Source organism: Vigna radiata, unplaced genomic scaffold (assembly GCF_000741045.1).
Source record: "Vigna radiata var. radiata cultivar VC1973A unplaced genomic scaffold, Vradiata_ver6 scaffold_48, whole genome shotgun sequence".
Classification (NCBI taxonomy): domain Eukaryota; kingdom Viridiplantae; phylum Streptophyta; class Magnoliopsida; order Fabales; family Fabaceae; genus Vigna; species Vigna radiata.
In genome coordinates, this window is record NW_014542925.1 from 2,206,669 (window position 1) to 2,215,672 (window position 9,004).

Here is a 9,004-nt window from a genome sequence, read left to right on the forward strand (position 1 = left end):
ACAGAATTCCCACAATGGGGAAATGATGAAACCGTGAAGCGATAAAACTAATTCCTACCTTATTATTAGTTAAAAGAGTCTACACTGCTACTGCTTTAGACAATACAATAATAGCCGGCAATATATAAATACAAGACACTCGTGATGGTTTCAAATTATTCTATGTTAATTTAACTTCAACATAAAACTTCACAAAAAAGAAATTAGTAGAACCTTCCTGGAATCATAATTTCTCAATCTTCTTTTTATTTGAGGAAAATGAAATGCTTTAGAAAAGTTCATCCATAAATACCTGACAAAGTCTCCTTTAAGAGGAGTTCCTGAGTTTCATTTTCTCTCCCTTTTCATTCAGCAGAAGATATCTATAATTTCTGAAATGTATTCTACACTTAAGAAGAGTAACTTCCGACATATATTTCTTGACTCATGTAGTCAATTCATCACAAATACATAATTTAATCACATTCTAACACACATAATGGTCTCTTTTATGAATGATCAACCAAAACATACAACATAACACACATATAACAATTTTATACTGCTTTCAGTTAACAAAACAAAGTATAATTAGTTTCCATGAAACAGAATACTCTCACAGGTAAAAGATTCACAACAATATTAACAGCATGAACATCAACAAGTATACACACAAACAACTCAATAAAGCTCCCCATAAACCCAAGACATTTAGCCCTGTTACATCAGATTAGCAATTCACCAATTACCTAGAAAGAAGCAGACCATAATATCACCTTTTTGCCCTATGTTTTCCACCTTTTCCCATCCATCATTCATATTCTTTTGTTCCATTACTAGATATATATCAATGCAGGGGAATAAGAGATTGGATTTATTCATATATATATATATATATATATATATATATATATATATATATATATATATATATATATATGCTCATTTTAAAAGGAGTTTTTCTTCCTTTCTTTTTCAATTACATTAAATTAAACTTGGAGGATAAATTCTCAAAAGCCACCCACCCTCTTCAAAAGCCAATAACATACCCAAAAACACCGCCAAGATCAGATTCACAAGTGGATGAAGCACGACAGAAAAAAAAGAAGACATTAATCTAACACCTAAAGAGTTTCTCATAATATAAACACAATTGGTGAAAATGGATAATGAGGAAGAAGTAGGGGGCAACCTGGACTTCAGATGAGGTTTGGTTTTGAGCATTAAGCAATCAACCTTGGCTTTCCATTGGCGGGAACAATGGTCAAGAACGTCGAGCCTGTCATACTACTACATTTGGTGAACCAAACATGAAAGGCACAAACTTTACGGCAAATTGGATGACCTAATTGAAAAATAGATGAGGATTTATTTAGGTTTTGGATTTATTAAATTGAACACGTACCAATTCATTTACACTCAAAAGTGTTTTTTGGTTGCATAGTCTCTGCGAATGACTATTTGATGAGTAAGAAGATACCTCAGTATACTTTTACATCAAATTTTTCAAGATTTTCTTTGTCATTTTCTAATGGAAAACACTTAATCTTAAAACTATGAGATGTCGTGAATAGTTCATACCGAGTTTTATTTAACATAATTAACACACTATAAGTATATAAGATGCATTATTGACAACATTACCCAAAACATATAAAAGTAAAATAACAAAGTATCTTTCTTTATAATGGCATGCGGTCCCTCTCCGAGATAAGAGGAGGTATGCTTTGTTCGTTTCTGAAGAAGTTTTGAGGGTCAATCCTGGTCTTCACGCGTGCCAATTTGTAAAAGTTGTTACCGAAATACTTAAAGCCCCAAATGTTGGCTTAGCTAAAACTTGTGTAGCCATTATTATTAACTCCGATGTCAAGGTCTCTATAATTCATATATGCAACTCTAGGAGACTTTGAAACATAAGGTTCCATATATTTATAGACTCTTCTAATCCACTTAAAGTGCCTTTCTTCTGCCGCATTCCCTTTTGTTGCCAATACACCCCGTATTGAATGTGGAATAAGTAGCCAGATCTGTGTGCAAATGGAGTCTCGGATTCTGAAATTTCATCCATCCTTCCTCCATAGGGAGTGAATTGAATGTAAGCATCTTCAGCCTCATCTTCATAAAAGAAAGGCCATAACCCTTCTAACCCAACATCGGGAATAGGATTCCTCACGTAATCAGATTTTGCTTTGAAGAACAACAAACCGATTAATTGAGTTCTGTTCAACAAAACATCGGTTGATTGACCTTTTGCGAATCCAGCCTTGTACAAAACTGATTCTATCCAACTCATCTCAGTGCAGTCTTCTCTCACCAAACCCAACTCCGCGAAGCTCTTTTGCATCAAGGGAATGAGGTCATCCACACGTCCCAGATACAAAGATATAAATTGCGCTTCTACTGTTAGATTCCCACTTTTACTTGAATTTACCCTTACCATGTTCGCCTTCATGGTTATGCTCTCGTTAAATCTGTGTGCCACACGCTGCCACTTATGAATAATCTCTGTTGCATTTTCTTCCAATGTTCTTCCAACTGTGAAGACTGTTACAATTGATGGAACTGAAACTAGTTTTATCTTACAAGCCATGATGACTCCAAAGCTTGCCCCACCACCACCTCTAATGGCCCAAAATAGATCCTCGCCCATTGTTTCTTTAACAAGGAGATTACCATTGACGTCAACAATCTTAGCATCAATTATATGATTAGCAGCAAGACCGTACTTACGCATCATGTATCCATAGCCATCACCGCTAAAGTGGTCACCAATACCCACAGGTGGGCATTCACCTGCAGGGAACCCAAGTGTTTTGCTTTTCTGGCTAATCTTGTAGTAAAGTTCACCGATGGTCGCCCCAGCTTCAACCCACGCAGTTCTGTTTTCTACGTCAACTTCGATCCCCCGAAGCTTTATGAGGTCAAGAATGACAAAGGGAACCCCAGAAACATATGAGAGACCCTCGTAATCATGGCCTCCGCTCACATATTATGGTGGCTTGAATGTGGGAAATGACCAGTGTGATAACGACTTGGGGTTTTGAAGTTATGTTTAATAGAAACATTTAGGACAGAGGAGTAGGAAGAGTTGGTTTGGGTGTAAACAGCACTGGAGATTGAGTTGGTGATATGGGGATAAAGGTAGAGACATTGAACAAAATTTTCATGAGAATATGCTGAAAAAGAAGGAAAATGTTTCTTTGACAACGGAAATTGGACAACAATTTGCCAGTCTCATTTGTTGTTTTTAATGAATTTTTTAAATAGTTTAATTTTGTTATAGAGGACATATTTGGAAACAAAAGTGCTGAAAACCTGATGGCGCCTTTCAGAAAGTGAAATTGTTTTCACTTTGAACCTTCATAACTCTCTCACCAGTTTTTCGTTCTGCGAAACCTATCGTTCCACCATCGAAGTTTTGCTTTGGTCTCGTGTGTGACGGTTCGCCATTGAAGAGCTGGAGGAAGTCTCGCTTTGGTCCACCCTTCTCGTCATTTGTGGAAAGGTTTTTTTTTTTCTTACCTCCTTGTTTTTTCGCTTTTATGTTTTACCGATACGGCGTTAGATATCATCTTTCGATGTTATAGGATATCGATTTCAACTGTTCCTTGTTGTGGTACTAATTAATTCATGATATGCGCTCATGATATGCGCTCTGTTTGGAATTCAAATTATTTAGGATATTTCCCCTTCATTGGACTCCGCATTAAGTCAATGTCAGAAACCCCTTCATTGCAAGCTTTATAATTGTTGGGCACTCTGTTTGTTGTCAATCGTTTTAGTATTGCAAATGTTAGTTTTGTTTTTTCCTATCCCTTTTATTCACTTGAAAATCGCAACACCCCAGTTTTTGAAGTTTTCTCATGTGTGTTTGTTTAGTTTTACTCTGCGTCATCCAATGTCACCCTGAAATATCAATTAATGTTGATGGTTTTGTTTTGGTTTATGGTGTTGTTGTGGTGGAGTTCTAGCATCCAGATTGTTTCTCAAAAAGGGGTAGCATCTTATGGAGTGGAAGCTTGTTAAAGTAAGCAAAAGTTGGGACTTTGAGAGCACCTTCCTTGGTTATACAGAATTGTTTCAGCAACCAGTTTTCAGCAGCAAATTTTCATCATTTTGTACCTGTTTTGGAAGATATCAAACTATTATTGTTGGTTGTCGGAAACCAAAACACTAGTCTTAATTATGTCATTTACATGTCAATATTATATTTTCTTTTCTTTTAAAGATTTTTTTTTTTGTTTAACAACTCTAGTCTGCATAAATGTGGTTTGTTCAAGTTTTCCTCCTTTGTTAGTTCTTATTGAGTTATAATTGCATAATTTATTAAATGTTGTTTAATTGGCCATAGGATGATAATGTAGCTTCTTAATTGATTTTGAAATGCTAAAATATTTTTTACTCTGTAACAATAGTTTGAATTCAATAACAATAAATATTCAATTTATTGAATTCAATTGAAGTGTTTTCCTGTTCTGTGCCATTTCTTGTGGAGTTATGATTGTTTAATTTATTAATTGTTTAATCACCCATAGGATAAGTATAAGGATAAGGAGAATATACTTTATTTGATTGTATAACGGTACATTTTTTTTTTTCACTAAGACAATGTTCGTATATTTGAACTTCATGTGTGGAAATGTTCAATTTATTGAATTTAATTGAAGTACTTTCAAGCTTAGAGTTGGGTCTACTGAAGCACCATGGTAGCTTGCTTGTTATTCGAGTTTCAAAGTGCACTCAATTTTGTTTTCTTTTAAGCAAGTTAGTCAACTTTATTTGTGTTTTAGCTTGCAGACAATTTTACCCCTTTCCTCAAGTTAAAAGGAGAAAATAAAGGAAGGGGAGAACGTCAATTTTGTGAATTTGTAGGACAGTATGACCAAAAATATTATTTGGTTTATTGTTTTTGTTATTGTAAAACTATATGTTTGTTAGTTGTAATAGCCTGGGAACTGAATAGCTGTTAGGTCTTTTGGAGTTACTAAATGTTTGTTGATGTTGTCTCATCTCCTCTGCAACCACCTTTCTATGGTGGGAGCCGTGACAAAATTCAGCAGAAGATAGTTAAAGACAAGATCAAGTTGCCAGCATTTTTGTCAAGTGAAGCACGTTCACTGTTGAAAGCGGTAATCACTACTTGACATAAATTATTTCCTTTCATTATTCTGATATAGTTCATCATCAAAGTCATCCTAATCTACATCTTATATATAATTGTTTGATGCAATGATGCTCACTGCATTAGCTTATTGTCCTCTGTTTTTTTTTAATAAGATTTTTTTTATGATAAAAGATATATTTTTTCATTTGATTGCACTTTGTTGTCTCTGACGTGTGTTTAACACTGACACATCCAGTTTTACTCTATTTCAAATTTGGTAGGTGGATTGGAGATCTTTGCTGATCTCTTGCAGTGATTCCCTAATAATACACACTTACTACTTGAGATGGCAAAGGTTAGGCTTGCTGCAGTGATTTATAACTACTGCAATAACCTTCTTACTGATGATGCACTATTTCTAATTGTTTCCCTTGCACTCTCACTCAGGAAAGGTTTGCTTTCTGTGGCTAGTATTTTTTCAATGGATTTAGTTCCTCGAAAGCAAGTACTTCCCTTTTGTGAGAAAAATAAAATGGCTCAACCCTTAATGAAATTTAAGAGAGCAGATTGACACTGACCATGTGAATTTGTTTTTCCGTCTTTTAATTGAATTTTTATTTAATTATATTGAAAATTAAGGATGACTGTACAAGTTTTTAGAAGTTTTCTAGTCATTTTACTGATAAAAATGTGAATTTGTTTTCATTTAAAAAAAAGTCACTCTCCTTTTTTTTTTAAATATATTTAGAAAACCATAAATAATATAAATATATGACTAATCTTTGGAATATCTGTACGGACGGGGTCATTTGCGACTTAGTTCAATGATGATGAGGTTAAAAAAAATGATGTTCCCATTATTTTATTAATTTTAAATTTTCATCTAGTTAAAATAGCAACTTCTCGTCTTAACCTTTGCTACAAAAGCATGTCTGATTATATTAATGTAGGTCAATTTATGAATTTAAAAATATAACATTATATATTGACCTTTTTTCTAACGTAATTTGTATGTTCATTTCAGGAAGAATTTGTTGAGTTTAGGAAAAAGTATATTTGTGACTAGATCCTAGACGAGGATAATGTTAGAAGATTTTCAATTTTGCAGCTTTTAGATTTATTATAGCAAATTTGAAATGTTTTGTTGGTTTACATCGATATTTTATAGCAATTGAATACACAATGTAATGATTTATAGTATTTGAATTTTTGACAGATTTGTACAAATTTATAGCAAATGGTAACACATAAAGTTTTGTTGAATGTAATGATTTATTGTATTTAATATTTTGACACAATTGTACAGAGATATATGAAAGGAAATCAATACAACTAAAGTATTGTTCATGATTTATTACTGAACTTGATTTTGTGTGTGTAATTGATTACAGTTAGGCTGTAATAGCTTAGCAGTGCCTGTGCAAGCGATTACAGACTGATTGTAATCGCTTACTAGTACCTGTGTACTAAAAGTCCAATGTTGCTCCCTTCATATGTTAGAGCTGCTTCCCAGTGTGTGGGTGGTCCTGACTTGGTTAGAATTTAAGGGAACATCTTCAGATGAATGGTTCTTTTTTTAGGACCAACAACTGCTCAAGGGTTTGTAAGGGTATTTGATCCAAGTGCATGTGTGAGGAAGAGGGATTTTGTGACTTATGTGACTGTGTAAGCGATTATTCTGTACCAAAAGTCTAACGCTGCTCCCTACCTCCTTTAGAGGAGGCTCCCCAATGTGTGGTGGGTACTGACTTGGTCAGAAATTAAGTTATGAATTTGAGATTAATGGTTGTTTTTTAGGACCAACAACTGATTATGAGTTTGTTAGGGTATTTGATCCAAGTGCATGTGTGAGGAAGAGGGATTTTGTGACTTATGTGATTGTGTAAAGGATTACAGACATGTTGTAATCGCTTACAGGTGTTTTTGTACCAAAAGTCCAACGTTGCTCCCTGCCTCTTTTAGAGGGGGCTCCCCAGTGTGTGGTGGATACTGACTTGGTCAGAAATTAAGTTATGAATTTGAGATTAATGGTTGTTTTTTAGGACCAACAACTGGTTATGAGTTTGTTAGGGTATTTGATCCAAGTGCATGTGTAAGGAAGAGGGATTTTGTGACTTATGTGACTCTGTAAGCCATTACAGACAGGCTGTAATCGCTTACACGTGCTTCTGTACCAAAAGTCCAACGCTGCTCCCTACCTCTTTTAGAGGGGGCTCCCTAGTGTGTGGTGGGTACTGAATTGGTCAGAAATTAAGTTATGAATTTGGGATTAATTGTTGTTTTTTAGCACCAACAAGTGATTATGAGTTTGTTAGGGTATTTGATCAAAGTGCATGTGTGAGGAAGAGGGATTTTGTGACTTATGTGACTGTGTAAGCGATTACAGACAGATTGTAATCGGTTACAGGTGCTTTTGTACCAAAAGTCCAACGCTGCTCCCTGCCTCTTTTAGAGGGGGCTCCCTGGTGTGTGGTGGGTACTAACTTGGTCAGAAATTAAGTTATGAATTTGAGATTAATGGTTGTTTTTTAGGACCAACAACTGGTTATGATTTTGTTAGGGCATTTGATCCAAGTGCATGTGTGCGGAAGAGGGATTTTGTGACTTATGTGACTGTGTAATCGATTATAGACAGGCTGTAATCGCTTACAAGTGCTTCTGTACCAAAAGTCCAACGCTGCTCCCTGGCTCTGGTAGAGGGGGCTCCCTAGTGTGTGGTGGGTACTGACTTGGTTAGAATTGAAGTTATGAATTTGAGATTAATGGTTGTTTTGGAGGACCAACAACTGCTTAGGGGTTTGTTAGGGTATTTCATCCAAGTGCTTGTGTGAGGAAGAGGGACTTTGTGACTTATGTGCNTGGTTGTTTTGGAGGACCAACAACTGCTTAGGGGTTTGTTAGGGTATTTCATCCAAGTGCTTGTGTGAGGAAGAGGGACTTTGTGACTTATGTGCTCGTGTAATCTATTACAGACAGGCTGTAATCGCTTACCAGTGCCTCTGTACAAAAAGTCCAACGCTGCTCCCTGGCTCTAGTAGAGGGGGCTCCCTAGTGTGTGGTGGGTACTGACTTGGTTAGAATTTAAGTTATGAATTTGAGACTAATGGTTGTTTTGGAGGACCAACAACTGCTTAGATGGTTTGTTAGGGTATTTTATCCAAGTGCTTGTGTGAGGAAGAGGGACTTTGTGACTTATGTGCCCGGGTAATCGATTACAGGCAGGCTGTAATCGCTTATAAGTGCTTCTGTACCAAAAGTCCAACGCTACTCCCTGGCTCTGGTAGAGGGGGCTCCCCAGTGTGTGGTGGGTACTAGCTTGGTTAGAATTTAAGTTATGAATTCTAGATTAATGGTTATTTTTTAGGACCAACAATTGCTTAGGGGTTTGTTAGGGTATTTCATCCAAGTGCTTGTGTGAGGAAGAGGGACTTTGTGACTTATGTTCCCGTGTAATCGATTACAGACAAGCTGTAATCGCTTACCAGTGCCTCTCTACCAAAAGTCCAACGCTGCTCTCTGGCTCTGGTAGAGGGGGGTCCCCAAGGTGTGGCGGGTACTGACTTGGTTAGAATTTAAGTTATGAATTTGAGATTAATGGTTGTTTTGGAGGACCAACAACTGCTTAGGGGTTTGTTAGGTTATTTCATTCAAGTGCTTGTGTGAGGAAGAGGGACTTTTTCACTTATGTGCCCGTGTAATCGATTACAGAGTGGCTGTAATCGCTTACCCGTGCTTCTGTACCAAAAGTCCAATGCTACTCACTGGCTCTGGTAGAGGGGGCTCCCAGTGTGTTGTGGGTACTGACTTGGTTAGAATTTAAGTTATTAATTTGAGATTTATGGTTGTTTTGAAGGACCAACAACTGCTTAGGGGTTTGTTAGGGTATTTCATCCAAGTGCTTGTGTGAGGAAGAGGGACTTT

The 9,004-nt window shown here is 36.3% G+C and overlaps 1 pseudogene; it reads right to left on the reverse strand.

The window, feature by feature from the left end:
• Positions 1–1,565: 1,565 nt before the first annotated feature.
• On the reverse strand, positions 1,566–2,968 carry LOC106752826 (annotated as a pseudogene).
• Between the last annotated feature and the right edge of the window lie 6,036 nt (positions 2,969–9,004).